At 36.7% G+C, this 26965-nt stretch overlaps 1 protein-coding gene across 6 annotated transcripts in view; it reads left to right on the top strand.

The window, feature by feature from the left end:
* The first annotated feature begins 1437 nt into the window (after nucleotides 1-1437).
* The window catches only part of ANKRD46 (ankyrin repeat domain 46), a 92769-nt gene continuing 67241 nt past the window's right edge, over nucleotides 1438-26965 (top strand). For 4 of the 6 annotated variants that reach the window (XM_077167360.1, XM_077167361.1, XM_077167356.1 and 1 more), the window contains exon 1: nucleotides 1438-1521. The gene's annotated coding sequence lies outside the window, so the exon portion shown is untranslated. Of the gene's footprint in view, nucleotides 1522-2355; nucleotides 2532-26965 lie in introns of all 6 variants that reach the window. The other 2 variants (XM_077167357.1, XM_077167358.1) reach the window with 2 other exon arrangements.

The following is a 26965-nucleotide window of genomic DNA, read 5'->3' as shown; positions in this document are numbered from 1 at the left end:
TTACTGAATGACATTGGAGTGGCTATAAGCATTTGGGGGGTCTGGCTAACCAAAAAATGCAGTTGGGAACACTTTGGTTTGCATTTAGTGGGATATATTATCTGATTCCTGGTCATTTCCATGGTCAGTTGCTGCTGGAGTGTAGGCATGGCTTCCGTGAACACTTCGATGGCCTGTTGTGCACAAGCCCCCAGGTGTGGTGACACGGAGTCACAATGTGTGTAGGATGCAGCTCATTCCCTTAACTTCATCAGTGCCTACATTCTCTGAGATCAAAGTGAAGCAGTAATTCATGAAGAGTAGAAGAGGAATTCATGAGGAAGAGAGAAATTTGAATAGACTTTTAGATAGTTTCATAAACCAGTGAAGAAGAGTGAACCATGAACACACTGGGAAAAGTTTTAAATATCTTGATGATTTGACATGATTTATGGGCATTAGTGAAGATAGTATAAACTCAGTACACTACCACTGGGAGGGCATCAATTGCAAATAGGCTAGTGTCATTAATTCAAAGAGTATTTCATATTTATGATTAGCACAAGAAAATGTGAAATGCCCTGAAGTTTCAACTCTGAAATGAAAGGAATTTGCTAGAGGTTTGCTCTCTCATATAACAGTAATCTTAAGCAGTCACATGCCATTACCAATAAGGACTTGTCTGAAAGAAACCTTTCTAAACTTGGTATATAGCCCTTGAATAGCTGGATGTCATATATCCTTCCCTGTGATATTCCTTGCCTGAGTGGTGACAAAGTTCAGAGGAGAAACAATAACTGTGCAGGGAAGTCTTCTTGGCTGTGGGACCTGAGCTGGTAAACTAAAGCAAATAAACATTTTGCGTAAAGGAATGTTTCCAATAAATGAACTTCCCACCCCCCCATCTCCGACACATTTTGTTTACTTTGCCTATTCATACACATATCGAATTTAGTTGACGAATCCTAAAAAGTGGAATGGAAATATTCAAATGGTTTTTTAAAAAATAACAGGTCATATTTTAGCATTAAAACAGTAATGCCATCACTTGCCATTACTAATACGTCAATTTGGGTTACATAGCAGATCTACCTAGTGGCCAACAACTAGTAATTGGTGACAATAGATAGTACTTACTAAAATTGTCCTTGCCTTTTAAGTCTTTGTTTAGCTAAAGGAGTGGGGTGGATATTTAGAAAGGAACGTAAAAGTGCAAAATGTTCCTGGACTCACACTGGAGAAACATCTTCTAGGTCTTTTTTCTCTTCCTCCAGGACCACAATTTTGATACTTTCCCACTCTTCAGTTCCCACGGGGTCTTATACAAAGCAGGTTCACCGCCAGTCTCTGACCCAGAGCAGGTCGATCCGCCGTGCTAGCTACCGGTCTCCAGGGGGCGCGCCGGCCGCTGCTGCGCAATGCCGCTCTAGCCCCGACAGGTCTCCGCCTGTCTCGGTGGTCGGCCCCTCCCCTCTCCTCCGCCCACCGCAGCCTCCACCGCCCCCGGGAAGGTGTTGCTGCCGCCGCTCCTGGGAGTCGCAGGTACCTGTGCTGGCACCCGTGGACCTCCCCTGGGCAGAAGCCACCGACCGCTCCCCTGCCGACCCTAAAGGAGGGAGCCAGGGAGCCGTCGCGGGGCCGGGGTGGTTTCCTTGCGGGCTGTGCTTTTCGTCCGGGCCTGGAAAAGGCCTGCGAGTGTACTTTGCTCTTGCGGGTGAAAGCTGTGGCTGTGGGTCGGAGGTGCTAGCCTGGATTTGCAGGCCGCGGCCGCGGGTGACCAGCGGGCGGGGCGGGGCGCGCTCGCGGATAATCGGGAGGCCGGGGGAAGCCCCCTGATGCTAGGCCGAGAATGAACGTGTGGTTTGGCAGCCTTAGCACCCGGCCCTTGGTAAGGACCTCGCAGCGGGGTGTAAACACAAGCTGTTGAGAAGTGAGTGAACAGCCCAGGATGGTACGCGGCTCCCAGGTGCCCGTGTTATAAGACAGGACCTCCCATCTTCCGGTTAGGGCACAGGCAATCACGAACCTCCACTCTTAATGGATGTGCAGTGCTGAGAAGCACATTGTTTTCTCTCCAGATTTGCCGGCACAGTGCTCTGCCTCGAGGGGAAAAAAAGAATGCATTGTTTACAACCTTTGGCAGTGTTCAGAATTGGCTATGGAACATAATACGGGTTAAAATATACTATTGAATAGTAAATTTCTCACTCGTTAAAAAATAATAGCGATACCAAGGAGCCACATACTTTAAAGAGCTGTGGTATCAGTGGTGTGGGAATTATTTTTATATTACAGTAATAGCTTTCTTCAGTGCTTGCTATATGTCAGTCATTGTGCTGCCTGCTTTAAATACCTGATTTTGTTTTATCCTTCCAGTAACCTTGTGAGGTACCATTTCCATTCATAGATAAGGGAACTGAGGCTCGGAGAGTCTAAATTAACTTGTCCAAAGTCAGACAATTAGCAGAGGGTGAGCTGGGATTTGAGCCGCATCTCCTTTACTTCAGTGACCTGCGTCTGTCACCTGTCCAAACATGATAGTGTGCTATAAGGTATTTTTATTATTTTGTTTTCTGACCTAAACTGATTTCTCTTAGGTTTAATTTTCATAGCTCTAAGCAAGAGTCCTTTATCAACTTCTTTTTAACTTAAAAGGAGCTTAATGTTTGTTTATTAAGAATTATAGTGATAATAACATTACATTTTATTTTATTAACAGGCATTCACTACTCCAAAACAATCTGATTTGAAATAGAGATGGGTTTATTTGGTTACTAATGAGTTTATTTACTTTTCTTCATTATTTGTGTTTTGGTACCATTTTTAATGAGTTCACGTTGCCTTTGTAATATTATGACAGCAATTTTGAAGATAAATATTTTTTGAGGACTAGTATTTTATAGACTGTAGGAATGGTATTGAGGAATGAAGAGTTTTTTTTTTTTTTGGCATTTTATTTAGAGCGAATTGATTTATTTCCCATGGAAGGTATTAAAGATTTTTCACAGTCCCTATCAGTGTAAGGAGGGAAATCTTATTTCCTATGTGGAAAGAGGTAAGATATTGTAGAGTCCAGAATCTCAGCCTTACAAGGCTTTAAGAGGTTACATATTCAGCATTCTTATAGCAAATATGTATTGAGTGACTTTCATGGCCCAATACTGTTTAAGCATTGGGGGTATGAGTAAACAAAACAAGACAGAATTCTTGTCCTTATGGAGCTAACATCCACTGGAGAAGAATGGGAGTGGGAACAATAAACAATGATTTTTTAAAAAATTAAAGTAAAACATATTTGATCAGATAGTAACAATTGCTAAGAAGAAAAATAAAGTAGCGACAGAGGATAGCGTGTGCCAGTAAGGAATGGATGTAGAAAATAAGGAAAAGCATCATGAAGAAGTAAAACCTTAAGACGTGTGGAACAGGGAGGCAGCTGTCTAGGGGATGAACAGACCAGGCAGAGAGAAGAGCAAGTCCAGAAGTTCAGAGGTAGAAACCCAGTGGTCTTGTTGGAGAGCGAGCAAGGAGGCCAGCAGGGTTGAGCTGAGTAAGGGAGGGAAGGATGAGATTAGAGAGGTAATGGGTTCTGATAAGCACTGGTTTTTATTCTGAGAGGAGGGAGGTGGTTGGAAGTTTTGAACAGAGGAGTAATGTGATCTGACCTAAGATTTTTTTAAGGATCAGTTTGGCTGCTGTGTTGGGAATCGGCTGTAGGGTCAAGAGTGAGAGCATGGAGAGATCAGTTAGGAGGTTGGCTTAGATGAGGTGGTAGCGGTACAAGATAGTAAGAAGCAGTGATCTTCTGGGTCCTTTGGAGACAAGGAATTGGAAAGTATGGATAACTCTTTAGAAGAGATTAGTTGTAAATTTTCTTATATAAATTATTTGACAGCACTATTGTCATTCCCAAAGTAAAGAATTTGTATTTCCAACTCAGTCATTTAGCAGCTAGACTTGGATTATTTTATCAGTGACTGGTGGAAATAAAATAATGAGACTACTGTTGCTCCTACTAGTAAAGTATAACTTACTCTCAATACCAGTACACAGCAAGGCTTATCTTTTTTACATGATACATTTCAGGGCCTTGAAAAGCTTGGGTGGGAGGGTTCACAGTGCTTCAAGTGGTAGAATGCTCGCCTGCCATGCTGGAGACCTGGGTTGGATTCCCAGCCCGTGCAACCCTCCTCCCCCCCGCCCCCCAAAAAAAGAAAAAGCTTGAGTGGGGCATGATCTTTGTCACTTACCTTTGTTCTTTTCTCTAGGTTAAAAAATTAACTTAAAAGTGCTATAAAACCAAAACACACCGCATACACACAAATCGAGACCAAAATTTATTTGTAAGCACACTCTCAGTAGTGTTAAGTAATGACAATGCTGGTGTACATGATTTCTATTATAAACATTAATTCCAGTAACAAAATAAAACACTTGTCTGTTGTTACTTATAAAATCTTAAAACTAATATTTTATTGACAGTAAAGAATATATAGATTAAATAAGGCAGCATGGTATAAAGAGGTAGTAAATATATAATGATCTGAAGACATGAGTTCAGATGTTTCTGCCCTCAGCAAGTTAATACCCAAATCTAAAAAATAAATTATATATACCAGATTCACACCATCTTGACTGTGGATCTAAATTCTATGTGGAACCAACATGTAGCTTTTCCATAGCAAATACAGTTCTATCTGTTGCAGTGTAAAGATTTAAAATGTTTAAATAGAATATTTCAAACTTTTGTGTTTTATTTATTTTTTAATCTATTAATATTTTATATGGAATATGATGAGTCCTTCAGTCTACAGATTAAAATCTCTTTTTCAGTTGAGGAAGGTGTTTTCTTAAATTTGTGCCTTTTGTTCTCGTTTTCCCCTCTGGGAATTTTTCATGGGTTAGGTCTGTTCTCTAGTATGTGTGACTATCATCTGGCACATCTTGTTTAACTTTTGTTTTTTCTGTTAAACTTCTTAAATTAGGCCCTTTCATCATCAATTTGATTTGTTCTGTTCCTTAGTGCTTACAATTTGTATTTAAATTTCTGTCATGTTTTTATTTAATTTATAGTCTTTTCTTATCCCAATGTGCTTCTTGTACTATTTTTTCCCTCAATCTCAGTTCTTAAGTTTTCTGTGCATTTTTGAGAGCACAAGATTTTTCTGGATATTTTCTCTACTATAAATTGTTTTCAGTCGTATACTTTTCTCCACATAGCACCAATGTACCTCTTCTCTTGAGGCAGGATTTTTTCATTGACTCCATATTGACTTTTGCTATTCATTCTTTAAAAATAAAAGAACTTTTGAGGCTGTCATGGTACTCATTGGATTTGTCTCATCAGTACCATTCTACCAGATTTTTTCTGATCTGTTCTACTAAAGGATTGGTTTTGTATAGGCATTCCGTTGAAGACTCTATTGTGCTGTTTGTAAAGGATTTTTAATAGTAACATTCACTCATTTAAATTTATTTAATGTTGTTAGTATTATTAAAACTTTATTTCATGGCTTTATCTTTGTAATAAGATACTTTTATTTTCAAACGAGTATTCACATATAAAAATGATTAAGTTACTTCTGCTTTATATCTAAAAAGGAAAATCAGTGATATTCAAAGGAACAGCTAATTTCCAAATAAATAGATGCTTGTTCTTTAATTTTTTTTTTTTTTCCCAAACCCGGGTTTCTGGCATGGCAGGCAAGATATCTGCCTGCTGAGCCACTGTGGTCTGCCCTGTTCTTTTTTTTTATAGTGCTATTCAGTTATTCTGAAGATTCTCTTATGTTCGCTAGGATTGTTAGTACTTCCTCCAAGCCGGTGTTTACAAACCTTAAATAATTTAGTTTCGACTTTGCCAGTACATTATTGGAAAAACAAAACAATTCTAAAACCAAAGCATACTCAGTATAACTTGGCATGAACAGAAACAGTAGTCATACACCTATTTTGACCAAAAAAAGTGTACTTTTCTTGTCTCTAGCTGTCATATGATCTAAACATACATATGCTAAAGAAGTACAATACAGACATTTACCTATATTCAGCTATTCTATAAGCAATACTTTTTACAAATTATTGACTTTTTTTTAAAAGCAGTTTTTGGTTTATAGAAAAATTAAGCAGAAGTACAGAGAGTTCCCCTTTAACCCCTCCCAACCTCCTACCCCCAAGTCATTCCTGTTATTAACATTTTATCATTAGTATGGCGTGTCTGTTATAATTGATGAACCAATATTGATACGTTATCATTAATTTGTCATAGTTATATTAGGGTTTTTTATGTTGTACAGTTCTATGGGTTTTGACAAATCCATGTCTTGTATCCACCATTAAAGTATTATACAGAATAGTTTCACTATTCTAAAATCCCCTATTCAACTTCCCTACTGTACCCTCTCTCCTACTTCTGGGAACCACTGATCTTTTTACTGTGTCTAGAGTTTTTTTCCAGAATGTCATAAAGTTGGAATAAAACTGCTTTTAGTTTTTTCAGATTCACTTTTTTAACTTAGCAATGTGCACTTTAGGGTCTTCCACATCTTTTCATGACTTCATAGCCCTTTTTTTTTTTTAATCGCTGGATGATACTCCATTGTATGGATGAACCAGTTTGTTTATCCGTTCACTTATTAAAAGACACTTTGGTTGCTTCCAGATTTGGGCAATTATGAATAAAACTTCTGTAAACATTTGTGGAAGTTTGTGTGTGGACATAACTTTTCAGCTCGTTTGGGTAAATTCCTAAGAACAAGATTTTTGGATCATACATTAAACTATATTTAGCTTTGAAAGCAATTGCCAAACTGTTTTCCAAATGGCTGTGCCACTTTGGATTCCTACCGGTAATAAATGAGCTTCTGTTGTTCTACATCCTTGTCGGCATTCTGTGGTGTCCATGTGCAGCCATTCCACATAGGTGTGTAATGGTATCTTGTTGTTTCAGTTTGTAATTCCCTAATGAGATGGTGCTGAGCAGCTTTTCCTATGTTATTTGCCATCTGTGGGTCTTCTTTGATGAGGTGTTTGTTCACATCCTTGTCTAATTTTTAAATTAAGTTTGTTTGCTTTCATATTGTTGAGTTTTAAGAGTTCTTTGTGTTATTTGAAGACGAGTTCTTTATCAGATAAGTGTTTTCCATATATTTCTTCAAGACCCTGGTTGTTCATACTCTTAACAGCAGAATAGAAGTTTTTAATTTTAGGGAAGTTCAGTTTAACAGTTTTTTTCTTTCATTAATTATGCTTTTGGTGTTATTTCTAAAAAGTCATTGCCAAATTCAAGGTCATCTATATTTTCTATAAGTTATGTAGTTTCACATTTTGCATTTAAGTCTGTTATTCATTTTGAGTTAATATTTGTGAAAGGTTTAAGGTCTGTGTCTAGATTTTTTTTTTTTGTATGTTGTTCCACCACCATTTATTGAAAAGGCTACCCTTTTACCATTGAATTGCCTTTACTCCTTTATCAAAGACCAGTTGACTATATTTGTGTGGGTATATTTCTGGGCTCTCTATTCTGTTACATTGATCTATTTGTCTATTCTTCTAAAGCTTTCAATAAATTTCTGATAACAGTCAGCTGAAAGACATGTACACATTGTTATTTAGGAATGATACCAAGTCAGTCAGAAACAAATTCAAGAACAGAAATGGTTTATTTATCTACTTTTTCCATATTGGGTCTTTATGAGAGCAGATGCTCTTTTATATTTTTTCTTTTTAAGTTGAATGTATTAAAACTACCAACTAATATATTTTTTCTTATTGCATTATGGTGTCTTTTTTCCTTTCACTTAAGTTTAATTTCAGAAATATTTTCCTAGGTATGACTTTGTTGGAAAAGTTCATCTGGGTATTTTAATTTTAATGGCAATTTTAGTCCCAATATCAGTTCATTTTTTTCCCCAGTCACCAAAAGATAGTACTTCTTTAATTTAAATCTGTCTCTGTGTACCCTTCCCATTCTTTGGTTGTGTTTTCCATGGTGACTACTTTTTACCTTTAAAACTCAAAACAACAATTGTAGGTTTTGCCTATAGGAGTTTTCCCACAGTAAGTGTGATTGTGAAAACCTTGTGTCTGGTGCTCCTTTTATCTACTTTATCGACGGACAAGTAAACATTTGTGGAAGTTTGTGTGTGGATTTAACTTTTCAATTCGTTTGGGTAAATACCTAAGAACAAGATTTTTGGATCATACATTAAACTATGTTGTTGTTTTTACTTTTGGAATTGTCAAAGTTATATATATTTTATTGCCTTTGTCTTTTTAAAAAAAAATATTTTATTGAAAAATCTTCACACATATACAGTCCATACATGGTATAGACCAATGGCTCAGTTTCATCTCATAGCTTTGTATTCCTCACCGTGATCATTTTTAGAGCATTTGCATCACTTCAGAAGAAGAAAGAAAAAAGAAAAAGTTCATACATCCCATACCCCTTACCCCTCCCTCTCATTGACCACCGGTATTTCAGTCTACCTGATTTTTCCCCTTACCCCCATTATGGATTAAAAATAAATGAATAATAGGGAGAACAAATGTTAACATAAATTTAGTAGATTGAAATGCTAGTAATCAATAAAACGGAGGGGTAAGGAATATGGTATGTATGAATTTTTTTCTGTTTTCTTTTTATTTCTTTTTCTGAATTGATGCAAATGTTCTAAGAAATGATCATGATGATGAATATACAACTGTGATATTGTGAGTTATTGATTATATATCAAGAATGGAATGATCATATGGTAAGAATGTTTGTGTTTGTATATTGTTATGTTGAATAATAAAAAAAAAAGAGTTTTCCCACAGTAAGCATGTAAACACTTGTTTATTCAGAGTATTCTCCTGTGCTATTTGTTCCATTTGAATAAGGGATTCTTAGCCCTTAATTGTAATCCTTTTTCAAGAGAATTAGATATCATTGCACCTTGTCCTTCATTTGACCTTCCTCTGAAAGATTTAACATAAGTAATTTCCCTCATTTTAGAAACAGCAGTAACAGAAGCATTTAACAGTAGGTATCTAGTAAAACTATGAAATGAATACTTCAGATTCTACATCATTTAGATATTTTGTTCTAAGTAAAAGAAAACCTATTTTAAACTGTCCTAATGAAAAGGGACTTTATTGATTCTTGGATTTGAAAAGCCCAGAATTAGGATGAGCTCCAGGTGAGGAGTGAAGGCTTAGCTCTGTTTCTCTTTTCTGCCTTACTCCACATGCTTGTTACCCATCCATCCATCCGTCTATGAAATATATATTAAAAGTACTAAAGCAATTTTAGATGTCATGTTTACAGAACATATTTTCAGGTAAAAAAAGAAAATAAGTGCTTTAGCATACTAAGCAAGAGTCTTATTGAACTGGTCACTTGCCTACCTCTAAAATAAACCGCTACTTCTGTGGGGATGAATAGGATATGTTGCGTGGCTTGGGATAATCAGGTGCCCCTCCTTCAGTGCACATGGGCAGAGAAGAATAGTTGTATTGGTAGTAGTGGGAAGCAGGAGGTAGGGATGGATTCTGGGTAAGCAACCAGTCATGTCCACTACAGTAACACTGAGCATCTGAGCAAATGAAACTGACATTGATTTTCGATCAAGATGGTGCAGTAAATTCATGTTTTGGCCCATGACAATAGTTGATAAAATAGAAAAAGTTAAGACCAAAAAAGATGTTGTCAGAACAATAAATAAGGTAAATTTTCTATAGTCTAGGTTCAATAAGTGGGCAGTGGCAGTCAGGAATTTGGCTCCTGCCAGCTAATAGGGATTAAAAGTATTCCACACAAGACAAAGAACTGGAGTAAGTCTTGCTCCTTTAAGTCAGAGACTTGGGTAGAGATTCCTTCAGCACAAGAGGAGCCCAATAAAAGTTCTCTTTAGTGCTGCCTGAATCTAATGGAGAACACAGATGTAATCTCGTAGACAGAAACTGAGCCAAAATGGCTCAGTGACTGCCTTATTAATAGCCTCACTATCGCTGTGAGACAAGAGCTCAAACCCCCTTTATAAGACCTGGGTATGACCTGGGTTCCCAGGTAGACAGGAAGTTGCAACTGTGAGGGAATAAGCATGGGAGGAGAGGGAGGGGGAGCAAAACAAGTGAACAAACTTTTTCTCCCCAAATAAGCTTGTAGCAAAAATTCCAAAAAGATCCATGCCAAGAAGAAACCTATCCAATAATATCAGCATTGGAGCAAGAATTCAGTCCTGATATAAATAATTTTAGGAAGCCACCCAACAAAGCCTTTAAAGTGTCTTTATGCTCACAGAGCTAAAGGGTGCATATTCACTAAAAATGAACAGGACTTTATCAAACAAAAGCAGATATAACAAAAGCAGACAGATATGAAAGAACAGTTAGAACTCTTAGAAATGTAAAGTACCATGATTGAAATTAAAAAAAAAAAAAAATAGACATGATACTTTTAGACTCAATCCAATCCAGAGAGGACAAGTGAAATTAGATAATAGTGCATCCACAATGCAGTATACACAAAAACACATTAAAAAAAAAAAAGCTAATGTAGAAAGGGTTCCTTTTCTCTGCATCTTCGGCAATACTTATGTTCAGTTTTTTTTAACAATAGTCATCCTACTGGGTGTGAAAGGTTGTTTTGTTGTTGTTGCTTTTACTTTTGGAATTGTCAAAATTATATATATTTTATTGCCTTTGTCTTTTTTAAAAAATATTTTATTGAGAAATCTTCACACACATACAGCCCATACGTGGTATAGAACCAGTGGCTCACAGTTTCATCTCATAGTTTTGTATTCCTCACCATGATCATTTTTAGAACATTTACATCACTTCAGAAGAAGAAAGAAAAAAGAAAAAGTTCATACATCCCATACCCCTTACCCCTCCCTCTCACTGACCACCGGTATTCAGTCTACCTGATTTTTTCCCCTTACCCCCATTATTTATTTATTTTTTATCCTAATTTTTTTTACTCATCTGTTCATACCCTGTCTGCTAAAAGGAGCATCAGACACAGGTTTTCACAGACACATAGTCACGTTTTAAAGGCTATATCGTTATACAATCATCTTCAAGAATCAAGGCTACTGTAACACAGTTCAGCAGTTTTAGGTATTTCCTCCAAGCCCTCCAATACACCATAAACTAAAAAAGGATATCTATGTAATGTGTAGGGATAACCTGCAGGATAAACTCTCGACTCTGTTTGAAATCTCTCAGCTGCTGAAACTTTATTTTGTCTCATTTCTCTCTCCCCTCTTTTGGTTAAGAAGGCTTTTTCAATCCCATGATGCCAGACCCCAGCTCATCCCAGGATTTCTGTCCCACATTGCCAGGAGATTTACACTCCTGGGAGTCATGTCCCATGTAGGGAGGAGGATAGTGAGTTCACCTGCCTTGTTGACTTAGAGAGGCCACATCTGAGCAACAGAAGAGGTTCTCTGGGGTGGGGAATGGGGGGTGTTGGAGGGGGATGGGGTGGGGGCGTGACTCTTAGGCATAATTATAAGTAAGCTGAGCTTCTCCTTTGTCAGAAAACCTCATAGAGATGAACCCAAAGTCAAGGGCTCAGCCTATTGATGGTTGTCCCCACTGTTTGCTAGAGTATCAGGAGTTATCCAAAAGGGGAAGTTGAATATTTCCCTCCTTTCTCCTCAGTTCTCCAAGGGGACTTTGCAAATACTTGTTTATTCACTACCCAAATTACTCTGAAGGAGAGGTTAAGAGATGTAAATGAGAGAGAGAATTCATAAGGTGTGAGGGAGTGGAAAAGGAATATCCGGAGGTAGCTGTCAAAAAGGGAGAGTTATGGATTAAGATCTGGTGGTGGAACTAAGTTCCAAGTGAACACAGACTAAGTGTGCTGGTTTGAAAGAATTGCGTACCCTAGAAAAGCCATGTTTTAATCCTGATCCATCTTGTGGAAGCAGCTGTTTCTTGTAATCCCTATTCAGTGCTATAGGTTGGAAACTTGATTCTATTTATCTCTAAGAGATGTGACTTACCCAATTGTGGATATTGACCTTTGATTAGAGGGAGATGTGACTCCACCCATTCCAGGTGGGTCTTGATTAGTTTACTGGAATCTTTTAAAAGAGGAAACATTTTGGAGAGAGCCATAAAGCCATGAGAGTGCCACGAGAACACTATTATGGACGTGCTTTAATTGGGACATTTTTACGGTCTTAGAACTGTAAACATGCAACTTATTAAATTCCCCCCTTTTAAAAACTGTTCCATTTCTGGTATATTGCATTCCAGCAGCTAGCAAAGTAGAAGAGATTTTGGTACCAGAGAAATGGTATGCTGCTGTGATTTGCAAATACCAAAAATGCTGCAATGACTTTTTAAATGGATAAGGGAAAGAGGCTGGAAGAGTTTGAAGTGCTTAAGAGATAAGACCTAGACTGCTTTGAAGAGACTGTTGGTAGAAATGTGGCCTCTAAAGAAACCTCTGACGAGGCTCTAGACAGAAATAAGGCACATGTTATTGTAAACTGGAAGGAAGGCAATCCTTGTTTTAAAATCGCAGAATATCTGGCAAAATGGTTAGTGGCTTTGGCTGGAAGGCAGATTTTAAAAAAAATTTATTAATTAAAAAAAATTAACAAATGAAATATAACATTAACATAGATAATCAATAATTCACAATATCATCACTTAGTTGCCTATTCATCATTTCTTAGAACATTTGCATCCATTAGAAAAAGAAATAAAAAGACAATAGAAAAAGAAATAAAACGAAAACAGAAAAAAAAAAGATTATGCCTACCATACCCCTTACCCCTCGCTTTCACTGATCACTAGCATTTCAAACTAAATTTATTTTAACATTTGTTCCCCCTATTATTTATTTTTATTCCATATGTTCTACTCGTTTGTTGACAAGGTAGATAAAAGGAGCATCAGACACAAGGTTTTCACAATCACAAAGTCACATTGTGAAAGTTGTATCATTATTCAATCATCCTCAAGAAACATGGCTACTGGAACACAGCTCTACATTTTCAGGCAGTTCCCTCCAGCCTCTCTATTACATCTTGAATAACAAGATGATATCTACTCAGTGCATAAGAATAACCTCCAGGATAACCTCTCGACTCTGGAATCTCTCAGCCATTGACACTTTGTCTCATTTCACTCTTTCCCCTTTTGGTCGAGAAGGTTTTCTCAATCCCTTGATGCTGAATTTCAGCTCATTCTAGGGTTTTTCTCAATCCCTTGATGCTGAGTCTCAGCTCATTCTAGGATTTCTGTCCCACATTGCCAGGAAGGTCCACACCCCTGGGAGTCATGTCCCACGTAGGGTGGTGAGATTGCTTGTTGTGTTGGCTGGAGAGAGAGGCCACATCTGAGCAACAAAAGAGGCTCTCTTGGGGATGACTCTTAGGCCTAAATTTTAAGTAGACTTGACCTATCCTTTGTGGGATTAAGTTTCATATGAACAAACCCCAAGACTGGGGGGCTCAGCCTATAGCTTTGGTTGTCCACACTGTGGAAGACAGATTTTAAAAGCCATGAACTTGGATATTTAGCAGAAGAGATTTCCAAATTAAATGTGGAAAGTGCAGCCTGGTTTCTCCTTGCAGCTTATAGTGAAATGGAACAGGAAAGAGATGATGCTGAGAACTGAACTGTTGGGTACAAAGAAACCAGAAATTGATGTTCTGGAAAATTCTGGGCTTCCAGAAAGGGAGAGCCCATAGAATAGTGCTCCATATGAGGATATAACCAAATGTGGAACCAGTCAGCCATTTCAGAGACGGCTAAAGATTGGAGATGGAGTTATCCAGGAAGAATTTGTGGAAGGTCCTTTTGTCTGATGGGCATGATCTGAGGCTCTTGCATAGAAAGCCAAGAGTGTTGCGGGATCTGTATAAACAAAATAATTGCCAGTCTGGACTGAGAGGGACTTAGAAGGGACACATTGGAAGAAAAGTAACTTCAGAGACAGAACTATGGAAGCTAAATGTCTAGAGTCAGGAAACCTTGGGCCAGGAGAGCAGACCTAACTGAGCACTTGGAGAGGGTGAGTTTGCCCTGAATGCAGAGGACGGGCCTTCCACATTGGAGTGGAAGAATTGTGCCTTGGAAAGGGTAGAACACATTCCTTGGGGATTGGGGAGAACCTGGCTGCCACCACATGAAGGGGTTGAACGTGTGCTCAGAAGATGGCAGAGAGCCCTTGTATGGCCCCAATGCTTAGAGAGGGAGGAGCTGAGAAAAAAATGGTCTCCCCAGTGTCACCCAAGTTTGCATTTGGAGAGGGGTGGGTCATTGCATAGGCCCTTGGAAAGGATGGGGCTGCCGCTTTCTAAAGTGCCAAAGATAAATGACTCTCAGACTTTGAATTCTAATGGAGTTTGCTCTGTAGGTTTTCAAAACTGCTTGAGTCTGGTGACCCCTGTGTTCCTTCCAGTTCCTCCCTATGGAAATGGATATATGCATCCTATGACTTTTCCTCCTTTGTATGTTGGCAGCAAATAACTTGTTTGAGTTTTACAGGTCCAGAGCCAGAGGAGAGTTTTTGCATTAAAATAGACCATGCCTGTAACTAACTTTGATCAGAGATTTTGTGCTGTTTCTGACTTTGTATTGCATTTTTATTGTTGCCGAAGTGGCTTAAATCTTTCTGATATTGTGATGGAGTGAATGTATTTTGTATATGGAAAAACATCCTTTTAGGGTCCAGAGAGTGGAATGTGCTGGTTTGAAAGCAAATGTGCCCTTGAAAAGCCATGTTTTAATTTCGTTACATCTTGTGGAAGCAGCTGTTTCTTGTAATCCCTATTCAGTACTATAGGTTGGAAACCTGATTAGATTATCTCCACAGAGATGTGACTCGCCCAATTGTGGGTATTAACCTTTGATTACAGGGAGATGTGACTCTACCCATTCCAGGCGGGTCTTGATTAATTTACTGGAATCCTTTAAAAGAGGAAACATTTTGGAGATAGCCATAGAGCCATAAGAGCGCTGTGAGAACCACCAGAGCCCACACAGCCAGAGACATTTGGAAATGAAGAAGGAATATGCCCCTGGGGGAGCATCAAGAAACAAGAAGCTTGGAGAGAAAGTTAGCAGACATCTCCATGTTGGCCATGTGCCTTTCCAGTTCAGAGAGAAACCCTGAACTTCATCGGCCTTTCTTGAGTGAAGGTAACCTCTTGTTGGTGCCTTAATATGAACACTATTATAGACTGTTTTAACTGGGACGTTTTCATGGCCTTAGAACTGTAAACATGCAACTTATTAAATTCCCCTTTTAAAAAAAACATTCCATATCTGATGTATTGCATTCTGGCAGCTAGCAAACTAGAACTTCAAGTAAGGGTGATTGAGGTGAATTGGAGATAAGGGTATTTGATGTTGAAAAGTTGGAATAATTTTTGGGTAATCTTGTTTAAATGATAAGTTACACGCATGAAGCTGTCCAACAAAATAATTAAAAATTACAAAACTTGGGCCAAGGAAAGTAGGAGAGAAGTGAAAGGTAAGAAGGGGTAGTATATTTGGGTAAAAATATTTTAGACTTATTTGAATACGTATTACTAGGGAAGGTCTGCTAAAATATCAGTAACAAATTAATAGTTACCCTGAACTTGAGTTTGTTTTTAATTTATTTTTGATGTTCATTATTATACTTCTTCAGTTATTTTATATTACAAGTATTTCCCTAAATGCAATCCCTGTGAATTCTGAGAGCATAATTTTTTCATTTATTTAAATATAAGAAACTTATTTTTCCACCCATTGTTCAAAGAACAATGAAGTCATCTTTTTTTGGAGGGGGAGGAGGGGTTGCATGGGCCAGGACTCAAATCTGAGTCTCCCGCCTGGCAGGAAGGCATTCTGTCACTGAATTTCCCTGAAGTCATTATCTTTGTTGTTGTTGTTGATGTTGTTATTTAAATGGTAGAAGTCCTACATTGTCAGTAGTTACTTCATTTTTTATTTATATATTTATGCATTTTAACATGGGCAGGCACCAGGAATCCAACTCGGGTCTCCAGCACAGCAGGGGAGAATTCTGCCACTGAGCCACTGTCGCACTGCCCCATTATGTTGTGATAATATTTAAAGAACAGTTTTCCTAATATAATTATCTTTGCTTAATAATGTGGTTTTCTTAAATACGAGGACAAAAGTTCAAAGTAACAACTGTTTAAGCTTTTTTTAAAACACTGCAATAGTATCTCATGCCCCTCTTGATAGATTTTATAGGAAAAAAAATTTTAAATGAAAATGTTTACACTGTTAATCCCAGTCTCCTTAGTATTTGTCATAAAGTTAATAGCAAAATATTGAAAAGTTTTGAGAGATTGAGAATAAGGACCAGGAAGAAAATGAGGTTTGTACTTAAAAACTAACAAGCAGTTTTAATAGACAATGTTAAAAAAAAAAAAAAGGTGTGATATATAAGGTTCCACAAGGATTCCATGCACTAGAGTAACTTTCCAGAAACTTACAACCTCCAGATGGGTCCCTGGTCTAGATAAGTCTTGAAACCTAGCCCAGCCTCTCCTGAACATCATATCGTTCTATCTCATTAACCCATATTAGTGACACACCCTTCCAATATGAAAAATTTAGAATTGCCATAGCCCAAACACCCCTAAAGAGAGGGATGGAAAGATCAAAGGTGATGGTGGAGTTATACAGAGAAGATAGGATTTAACAAATGAATATGAATCAATTTAATGAATCATTAAATTGATATCTCTTTTAGTCTCCAATATTTTAGAGCAGCTAGAAGTAAAAACTTAAAATTGTGGAATTGTAACCCATGTCAAACTCTGAAATACGTTGTACAGCTAATTGTGGTGCTGTGCTTTGAAATGTATAGCTGTTTTGTGTATATGTTATTTTTCACAGAAAAAGAAGGGAAAAAAGTCGATTGTGATGATAAAAAAATATTTAAGCCGTCCTAGTCTCCTATATTCTGGAGCAGCTAGAAGAAAAAATCTGAGAGGATCATATGGTAGCCCATGACGAACTCTGGGATCTGTCCTGTAACTACTTGTTAAAGAGTGCTTTGAAAACTATTGCTTTTTTATTTCTTTGCCTTGTATATATGTTATATGATATAATAAAAAAGTTAAAAAAGAATAAGATTGTAATATGATAGCTTTGGAATTTTTCTCCCATCTAGCAAAAGTTCATAAAATGAAGCAGTTATTATATTGCAGTGGTTTATCAAATAGCATGATTCAGCATCCCAGCTGCCGTATTTATTGAATGTTAAATTAAAATAAAATTTAAAGTTGCTATTTAAAAAAAAAAAAAAGATGTGTTTATTGAGAAGACATTTCCTGAAAAACAACAAATCTGGAAGAGACATGTAGCTATTAGAATTTGAGCCATCGGTCATTCACTGCGTTTTCCCATAATTGTCACATTGGCCTGGTAAGTCTCTGGGCAGTCTGCAAAAATAGTTTCATGGGAAGCTGATGTAGGGATTTGCCAGCCCCCATTCCCATTTCTGAAAGATTCTCCAGAATTCTGAATACAGAGGTGTGCACTGAGCCAATTCAGGGATCTGTCATTTTAATAGAGAGGCTGTGTGTGGGCTAGGTTTTTTTTTTTTTTTTTTTTTTTTTTTTTTTTAATTTTTTTATTAATCAAAAAAAAAGAAAAGAAATTAACACAACATTTAGAAATCATTCCATTCTACACATGCACTCAGTAATTCTTAGTATCATCACATAGATGTATGATCATCATTTCTTAGTACATTTGCATCGATTTAGGAAAAGAACTAGCAAAACAGCAGAAAAAGATATAGAATGTTAATATAGAGAAGAGAATTAAAATAATAATACTAATAATATATATATATATATAAAAAGGAAAAAGAAAAAAACAAAAACAAAAGATACAAACACACAAACAAACAAACAAAAAACCATATTTCAGGTGCAGCTTCATTCAGTGTTCCAACCTAGTTACATTACACTTAGGTATTATTGTGCTGTCCATTTTTGAGTTTTTGTATCTAGTCCTGTTGCACAGTCTGTATCCCTTCAGCTCCAATTACCCATTATCTTACCCTGTTTCTAACTCCTGCTGGTCTCTGTTACCAATGATATATTCCAAGCTGATTCTCGAATGTCGGTTCACATCAGTGGGACCATACAGTGTTTGTCCTTTAGTTTTTGGCTAGACTCACTCAGCATAATGTTCTCTAGGTCCATCCATGTTATTACATGCTTCATAAGTTTAGTCTGTCTTAAAGCTGCATAATATTCCATCGTAGGTATACGCCACAGTTTGTTTAGCCACTCGTCTGTTGATGGGCATTTTGGCTGCTTCCATCTCTTTGAAGTTGTAGATAATGCTGCTATAAACACTGGTGTGCAAATGTCCGTCTGTGTCTTTGCCCTTAAGTCCTTTGAGTAGATACCTAGCAGTGGTATTGCTGGGTCGTAATCCATTCTGCCATTCTATGTCTTTTGATTGGGAAATTCAGTCCATTAACTTTTAGTGTTATTACTGTTTGGATAATATTTTCCTCTACCATTTTGGCTTTTGTATTATATATATCATATCTGATTTTCCTTCTTTCTACACTTTACTCCATACCTCTCTCTTCTGTCTTTTCGTATCTGACTCTAGTGCTCCCTTTAGTATTTCTTGCAGAGCTGGTCTCTTGGTCACAAATTCTCTCAGTGACTTTTTGTCTATAAATGTTTTAATTTCTCCTTCATTTTTGAAGGACAATTTTGCTGGATATAGGAGTCTTGGTTGGCAGTTTTTCTCTTTTAGTGATTTAAATATATCATCCCACTGTCTTCTAGCTTCCATGGTTTCTGCTGAGAAATCTACACATAGTCTTATTGGGTTTCCCTTGTATGTGACAGATTGTTTTTCTCTTGCTGCTTTCAAGATCCTCTCTTTCTCTTTGACCTCTGACATTCTAACTAGTAAATGTCTTGGAGAACGCCTATTTGGGTCTATTCTCTTTGGGGTGCGCTGCACTTCTTGGATCTGTATATTTAGGTCTTTCATAAGAGTTGGGAAATTTTCAGTGATAATTTCTTCCATTAGTTTTTCTCCTCCTTTTCCCTTCTCTTCTCCTTCTGGGACACCCACAACACGTATATTTGTGCGCTTCATATTGTCATTCAGTTCCCTGATTCCCTGCTCAAGTTTTTCCATTCTTTTCCCTATAGTTTCTGTTTCTTTTTGGAATTCAGTTGTTCCATCCTCCAGTTCACTAATTGTAGCTTCTGTCTCTTTAGATCTACCATTGTAGGTATCCATTGTTTTTTCCATTTTTTCTTCTTTGTCCTTCACTCCCACAAGTTCTGTGATTTGTTTTTTCAGATTTTCTATTTCTTCTTTTTGTTCAGCCCATATCTTCTTCATGTCCTCCCTCAATTTATTGATTTGGTTTTTGAAGAGTTTTTCCATTTCTGTTCGTATATTCAGCATTAGTTGTCTCAGCTCCTGTATCTCATTTGAACTATTGGTTTGTTCCTTTGATTGGGCCATATCTTCAATTTTCCGAGCGTCATCCATTATTTTCTGCTGGTGTCTGGGCATTTGATCAGATCTCCCTGGGTGTGGGACCCAGCTGGTTGAAAGGTTTTTCTGTGGAATCTCTGGGCTCTGTTTTTCTTTTCCTGCCCAGTAGGTGGCGCTCGTGGCGGTCGTTTGTCTGCGGGGCAGTCGGCCCGGGAAACCGCGCGTGGAGGCGGGGGTCGCTGGCCGTGGCTTGGGGGAGTGCCGGTCCAAATTGCCCAGCTGGCCCGAGACGCCAAGCATGACGGGAGGGCCCCGCTATCCAATGTTCCCAGTCAGACCGGGGAGCCACGTGCGTGGAGGGGACCCCAGACGCCAGCCACCCCAGCCGGGAAAACGTGCACCCCTCGGGTATCTCACAGCAGTGGATTCTCCCTACCCGTTCAGCCGTTCCAGAATGGGGTACGCTGTCTTTTTTGGTCTCTGTCGTGACTCCGGGAGCTGTTTTGTATTGTTTCTGTTTCTTTAGTTGCTTTTCTGGAGGAGGAACTAAGACCCGCGCGTCTTACTAAGCCGCCATCTTCTCCGGAAGTCTCTTGTGGGCTAGGTTTTGACAGAAGGAAGATTGGTGTAATTAATTGCCCTTCCACTCAGGGAATCATTATTCTACTGAAGAAACTATTAGGATTACTGACTCAGCTCTGCTTTAGAATATTGGCATTTCTCACCTCTTGACCCACATCTTGGGTTCCTAAGTAGCAGTATGAGGAAAGTACCAGGGAAAACATATAAGCTTCATCTTGTAATCTTTTACTTATTTTCATTCTGATAAACTGGGCTAGAAAACCCTCTTTTTTGAACCATTTCTAAGCAGCTAACTCCTCACTTTCTTCTTTCTGGGTATCAAAAGGTGCTTCTCCCAAATAGGTTACTCCTAGTGCAAGGGAGGACTGGAAAAAGAGCCAAAGCCTCCTTTTAAAGCCTCAAACACATCCCAGCTCTCTTAGATTTGTCTAAGATAAGAGACAAAATATCTTAGAGATAATAGTCTACCCCCTTCCTAGCTAAGATCGCATCTCTAAATCTTATGTCCAGTGGGGAGAAAGAGGAAACACCCCATATGGTGAGTCATTCTCCCATTTTCCAGTCCCTAGCTTTCTGTACTATAAATATACCTTTTTTTATTAACATTTTTTATTGTGAAATATAACATATATACAAAAAAGCAATAAATTTCAAAGTATGTTTTAACAGGCAATTATAGATGCAGATTCCAAAGTTTGGTATGAGTTACAGTTCTACAATTTCAGGTTTTTCCTTCTAGCTGCTCCAAGACACTGGAGACTAAAAAAAAATACCAGTATGATTCAGTAGTCATACTCATTTGTTAAATCCTTTTCTCTGTTATAACTTCTCATTCTCCTTTAAGTAATATATTTTTAAAAGAAAAGTATTCTTTGACTTTTATAATAAACATGATGAGCCAAAGGCCCCGTATGGATTTTTTACAGTCTGTGCTAGGTGTACATTCAGAGGTACAGTATTAATGTTTCTTCTGTAAAATATAGTTGATAGTAATGGGAAAGCATTTTTTTTTCCTTCTTCAAATCAATTAACTACAAAAGATGGAAAAGAATTTTACATGAAGTTTAAAATAGTGAAGGGGAAAGTAAAATTTTTTAACATATAAAAACAAAATGTACTTTAATTTCCAGTGAGACTGCCCTTTCTGAAATTTTCTTTAACCTCTCTGGGCTATATAACACCTCCAATATCTCATAAACTAATTGTGATATTAGTAGAACTATAGAGAAGTGTATATTTTAAATGGAAAGAGATTGTGAATGAAAGCAAAGCAGTTTACTCTGAAACAAATATATGGTTTTTGTAAAAACCACTAGTCTTGGGTAGAGGCTTAATGGACTGATGGTTCTGAGCACTTCTTTTAACCACTCCTGAAGAAAGTAGGGTACATATCCTTTAGTGATAGGTCAATAGTAGTATCTTCATAAGTGAAAGGTAACATCATATTACTATTATGACATAAAACTAATAGTAACATCTAACACTAATACTACTTAGGTATTAGGCGGTGTTTTAATTTTATTGATTCCTCATAATAATGTAAATATGCCATTTTTAGAGACTATTTGACTAAGTCAGTTTCTTAGTCTTTTTTCATAGTATAACCTTCTTATGTACAGGGCACCTCTTAGAAGAGGTTGGAGGGAGTGGGTAGAATGTAGGTCCAATAAGGATTTCTAAGTGTTTTTTGCATTTTAAGGACCAAATAGGCCCTAAATGTAAACATCCTGGTGGCTCTACACTAAAGCCATAACTTCACACACAGTCCAGCCGCTCCTCAAAGAGTCTGTACCCTCTCCCGGGGCTCTATAGCTAGGAGAGCCCTTGTTTACTCTGTCACTAGACTGGATGTTTTGCCTAAAGAATGCAGTACATGCTAGCAGATCTGTCACATAATTTAGAGCATTAAAAGGGTCAGATAATACTAGAATTGTGAAAGAAAAGCTATTATGTTGAGGATGTTATACCTTAATTTCTGCCATGAATTACAGATAGGGCTAGAATCACAGGTTTAGAGGTAGAGGTAGGTAGAGCAGTTTTACCCTAACATGTTAAGTTACAATCTCTCTAGTTCTCAATATCCTTATCTATAAAATAAGAAGATTGGTTTAGATGATCCTGGATTGCCATTCCAGCTCTAAAAATTTCATAGAAATAGTTGTTTCCCCCAAGAATATGAGTAGTTTCGTGCCTTAAAACTTTGAAATGAGGTCTGGTTAAGTTTTGTGGATCATTTTGAGAATAAGCAGTACTTTACAAAAATGGTAGTTCTGTATTTTGAAATAACACTAAACACGTGAATGAGTCAGAATTCCATTTAAGTAGCACTTTAACTCTATATAAAAGAAAACTCTTAAAGTGGGTTCAATGAGGTTTAGATTTCTGAAAAGGCCTGGAATCATATTTATGCTATTAATTTGCTAGGTAAACTTTTTGTAAAAAAAGGAAATTAAACTTCATCCTAACTCTGAACTTTTTACAAATTCATGATTAATGAGATTTATGATGATGGACCTTCCTGGCAACGTGGAATAGGAATCCTAGAATGAGCTGGAACTCGGCATCAAGGGATTGAGAAAACCTTCTGGACCAAAAGGGAGAAGAATGAAATGAGACAAAATAAAGTGGCAATGGCTGAGAGATTCCAAACAGAGTGGAGAGGTTATCCTGGAGGTTATTCTTACACATTAACTAGATATCACCTTTTTAGTTAAGGTGTAATAGAGAGGCTGGAAGGAACTGCCTTAAACTGTAGAGCTGTGCTCCAGTAGCCATGTTTCCTGAAGGTGATCGTATGATAGAGCTTTCACGATGTGACTGTGTGATTGTGAAACCTTGTGTCTCATGCTCCTTTAATCTACCTTATTGACAGACGAGTAAAACATATAGATTACAAATAAATAATAGGGGAAATGTTAAAATAAATTTAGTAGATTGAAATGCTAGTGATCAATGAAAGGGAGGGGTGAGAGAGGTATGTATGAATTTTTTTCTTTTTATTTCTTTTTCTGAATTAATACAAATGCTCTAAGAAATGATCAAGATGAATATACAACTATGTGATGATATTGTGAATTACTGATTATATATGTAGAATGGAATGATCATATGGTAAGAATGTTTGTGTTTGTATGTTGGTATGTTTTATAAATAAAATAAATTTAAAAAATATCTAAAAAGATACTCAGTAATAGATGTCATAATTTAAAGTAAGGTATTGAACAAATATTCTTCATTAATTGAGATATGAAGCCTGGAAATATTTTTAATAAAATAGGAAAGGGCTATCTCTGAAATCATGTAATGGGTCCCCAGAGAGCGTGAGGAAAAAGTATAATTTGTGTACTTATCTACTTATGAAAATTCACTGTTATTTCTATTGCTTAAATTGTGTAATAAAACCTTTAACCTGAAAAAAAAATTCACAGTTTGTGAGATTTATGATGATGAGTAACTGTGAAATGAAGCAAAGAAAACTACAGAGGAGTGCCTCTTACTCTAAACCTCTATTAGAAGCTGAAATTGAACTTGAGGCCCATGTAGGCCACAAGGTGGCATCATTAAACCATAAAAGTAAAGTGCTGCTGTAGCTAGAAAAAACTTTTGAAATCAAATAACTTTATTACAAAAGTAATATATGTTCATTAAAGACTTCATAGTGCACATTTAATGGCTTTATTATATAATTATAAAATAACTGGAAACGTCCTATGGGAGAATGTCACTTGCCAAGAATTTTAAAATTTATACAGTGACATCAAGATTTTGGAAAATACTGAAGGGTGCTAGAATAAAATAAAATGCCCAGGATGACCAGTATTCACTTTGTGAACAATTAATTTTGTTATAGTTTTAGCCAATATCTTTTCTAAAAGTTGAATTATAACTACATTTATAAAATGCAACAAATAGTATTGCAGGAAATGTTTCAGAAATCCAAATCCTTTTTTGGTGTTTTTTTTAATTTCTTGATGGAGAAAGAAAAATTAGGCACTATACAAACTAGCAAGAAATACTTGAGAATAAGTCCAGGAATTTAGTTACTTCCTATAAAATATAAAACATTTTCAAGTATTTTAAAATATACTTTGTATCATATGATTGCATAGAGTTTGTTTAGAATTTGTGTGCTCTTCTGATGTTTCCCTATAAAATGGGAAACCATGTTTTCTGTAAAATAAAAAATTTCTAGATATTTATTGTTTTTCCATAGTTTAAAAAGAAGTTCAGTTTGTTTATAACCTGGTCGTTTCCAGATTTGTGTGACACCTAAGACTCAGAGTTAGCGCTCTGAAGCTGTGAAAGTCAGCAGTACCCCCATACAGAAACTTTTTAAAACATTGAAAAAGTGATCGACTTCAAGTAGAGATATGAATGAAGCTGATCAGGATAGGACTAAGGTATAACAGAATATAGGGTAAAGGATGATATAGTCCATGTTTTAAACTTAAACTTCTGTGTGAAACTAAAGGGAGAGATGTTTATCTGGTACAAAATTTATATTTTGGGTAGTCCATTTCCTAATTTAACTTGTATGATCAGTTTAATTGAACACCATAAGTATATGGAATCTTGAATAGGGTATGAAATTTTGTTGGTTTGTCCAGATTAAGCGTGATGCCCTGATATAGCCCAGAGTAATTTGGGCAAAGGAAAAAAGAAATATTTGCAAAGTCCCCTTGGGGAAATGGGGAGAAAGGGGGAAATATTCAGCTTCTCCATTTGGAGAATTTCTGATTCTCTCGCAAGCATTACGGACAAACAAATCAATAGGCTCAGCCCTCAATCTTGGGGTTTACCACTATGAAACTTATTCCTGCAAAGGATAGGCTATGCCTACTTAAAATTATGCCTAAGAATTAACCCCAGAGAACCTCTTTTGTTGCTCAAATATGGCCTCTCTCTCTCTAAGCCAACTTGGCAGGTGAACCTACTGCTCTACCCACTAAGTGGGACATGACTCCCAGGGATGTAAATCTCCCTGGCAATTTGGGACAGAAACCCTGCAAAGAGCCAAGACCCAGCATCAAGGGATTGAGAAAGCCTTCTTGACAAAAGGAGGAAGAGAGAAATGAGACAAAGTTTCAGTGGCTGAGAGATTTCAGAGTCAAGAGGTTATCCTGGAGGTTATTCTTATACATTATATAGATATACCTTTTAGTTTATGGTGTATTGGAGTAGCTGGAGGTAAGTACCTGAAACTGTTAAGCTGTGTTCCCCTGTAGCCTTGATTCTTGAAGACGATTGTATTAAGATATAACTTTTAAAATGTGACTGTGTGATTGTAAAAATCTTGTGTCTGATGCTTTTATCCAGGGTATAAACAGATGAGTAAAAAAATATGGATAAAAATTAAATAAATAATGGGGGAACAAAGGGTAAAATTAATTGGGTACATGGAAATACTAGTGGTCAGTGGACAGAGGGGTAAGGGGTATTGTATGTATGAGTTTTTTCTTTTTATTTTCTGGAGTGATGCAAATGTTCGAAAAAATGATCATGGTGATGAATACATAACTATGTGATGATATTGTGAGCCATTGATTGTACACCATTTATGGAATGTTTGTGTGTTCATGTTTGTATGTTGGTTTGGCTTGTCAATTTAAAAAATTTAAAAATTAAATTGAAAAAAAGAGACATGGGAATACAAATTTAGTGACTTGTTTTTTTCACCCGTAATGAATGATAATGAGGATAATGGTAGTATTTATTTTGTAGGGTTTTTGTGAAGATCAAATCAGCTATTAGAGGAAAAACACTTTGAGTAGTGCCTGGAGTATTCTAACTTCTAATAACTGTTAAATATGATCTCAGATATTGCCAAAACATTTGTTTGCATAGTAATAGCAGACATACAAACAAAAAAATATTCATTTTCCCTTTTCATTAAGCTTGGTTCTAAGAACCTCTAGTAAGTAATAGCTGATTAGTCTAGTTCTAATTATTATATGAATGTAAACATAAGTTTGTCTTTCTTTAAGTATCTTTATGTAATTCACAGATTTCAAATTAACCTCACCATTACTGCATTAATGAAGTTTTCATTATGAAGTAATTGCCTGATAACTTAAGAATTTTAGACACAATAAAGTTAGGTTAAGGGCGGGCCATGGTGGCTCAGCAGGCAAGAATGCTTGCCTGCCATGCCAGAGGACCCAGGTTCGATTCCTGGTGCCTGCCCATGTTTAAAAAAAAAAAAAAAAAAAATTAGATTAAAATGTTGGAAATAACGCAAAATGCAAATTCATCTCATACTTGTTAAAGTAAAAATGTATCCATTCATGGTAGATCCATATCTATCCAAAAATTACTCTGTTTGAACTTCTATTAAATATTTTTAAACTTTGAAAGTAAATTTCAACTCATAAATTTCCTCTTTCAAGTGTTCTTGTAAATTTTGGGGACCATTTGGAGAATAAGGAATGTTTATTCTGTACTGAGGTATTTTGAAGGGATAGTTCTCTCAATTCCTTTTCTTATTTACTTACAACTGTGCTATTAGAAAGGAGCTGTCCCTTTTCCTTTTTTATGAATCCAAAGTAAATATTCCCATAATTTGTCTTTATTTAGAATAAATATAATCACTTAAAGATTAAAAATTGGAATTTTTGCCATACAATCAATGATAATTGAGTTCCCAAGCCCTTCTAATACATCTTCCAAAAAGTAGAAAAATAAGGATCATAAATCCAGATTAGTTTAAGATGAACTGTAAACCAGAATCTTGGAAATTTTATAATGAGCAAAGAAAGCATTACATCGAGATTGCTGTCAGAGTAAAACTATTCACCCATAGCAAAATAGACTGGTTCCAAAGCCAGACATTTTTTTAGTCAGCCTCATCTATGCCACATCTTTTAAATAAGAACCCATGTCATAGTCACATTTGAACAACAAAAAAAATTATTTCAAACTTCTTTTAGACTGTCTACAGTTTGTT

This window comes from Tamandua tetradactyla, chromosome 6, assembly GCF_023851605.1.
Source record: "Tamandua tetradactyla isolate mTamTet1 chromosome 6, mTamTet1.pri, whole genome shotgun sequence".
Classification (NCBI taxonomy): domain Eukaryota; kingdom Metazoa; phylum Chordata; class Mammalia; order Pilosa; family Myrmecophagidae; genus Tamandua; species Tamandua tetradactyla.
This window is presented reverse-complemented; position numbering and strand designations above follow the sequence as displayed.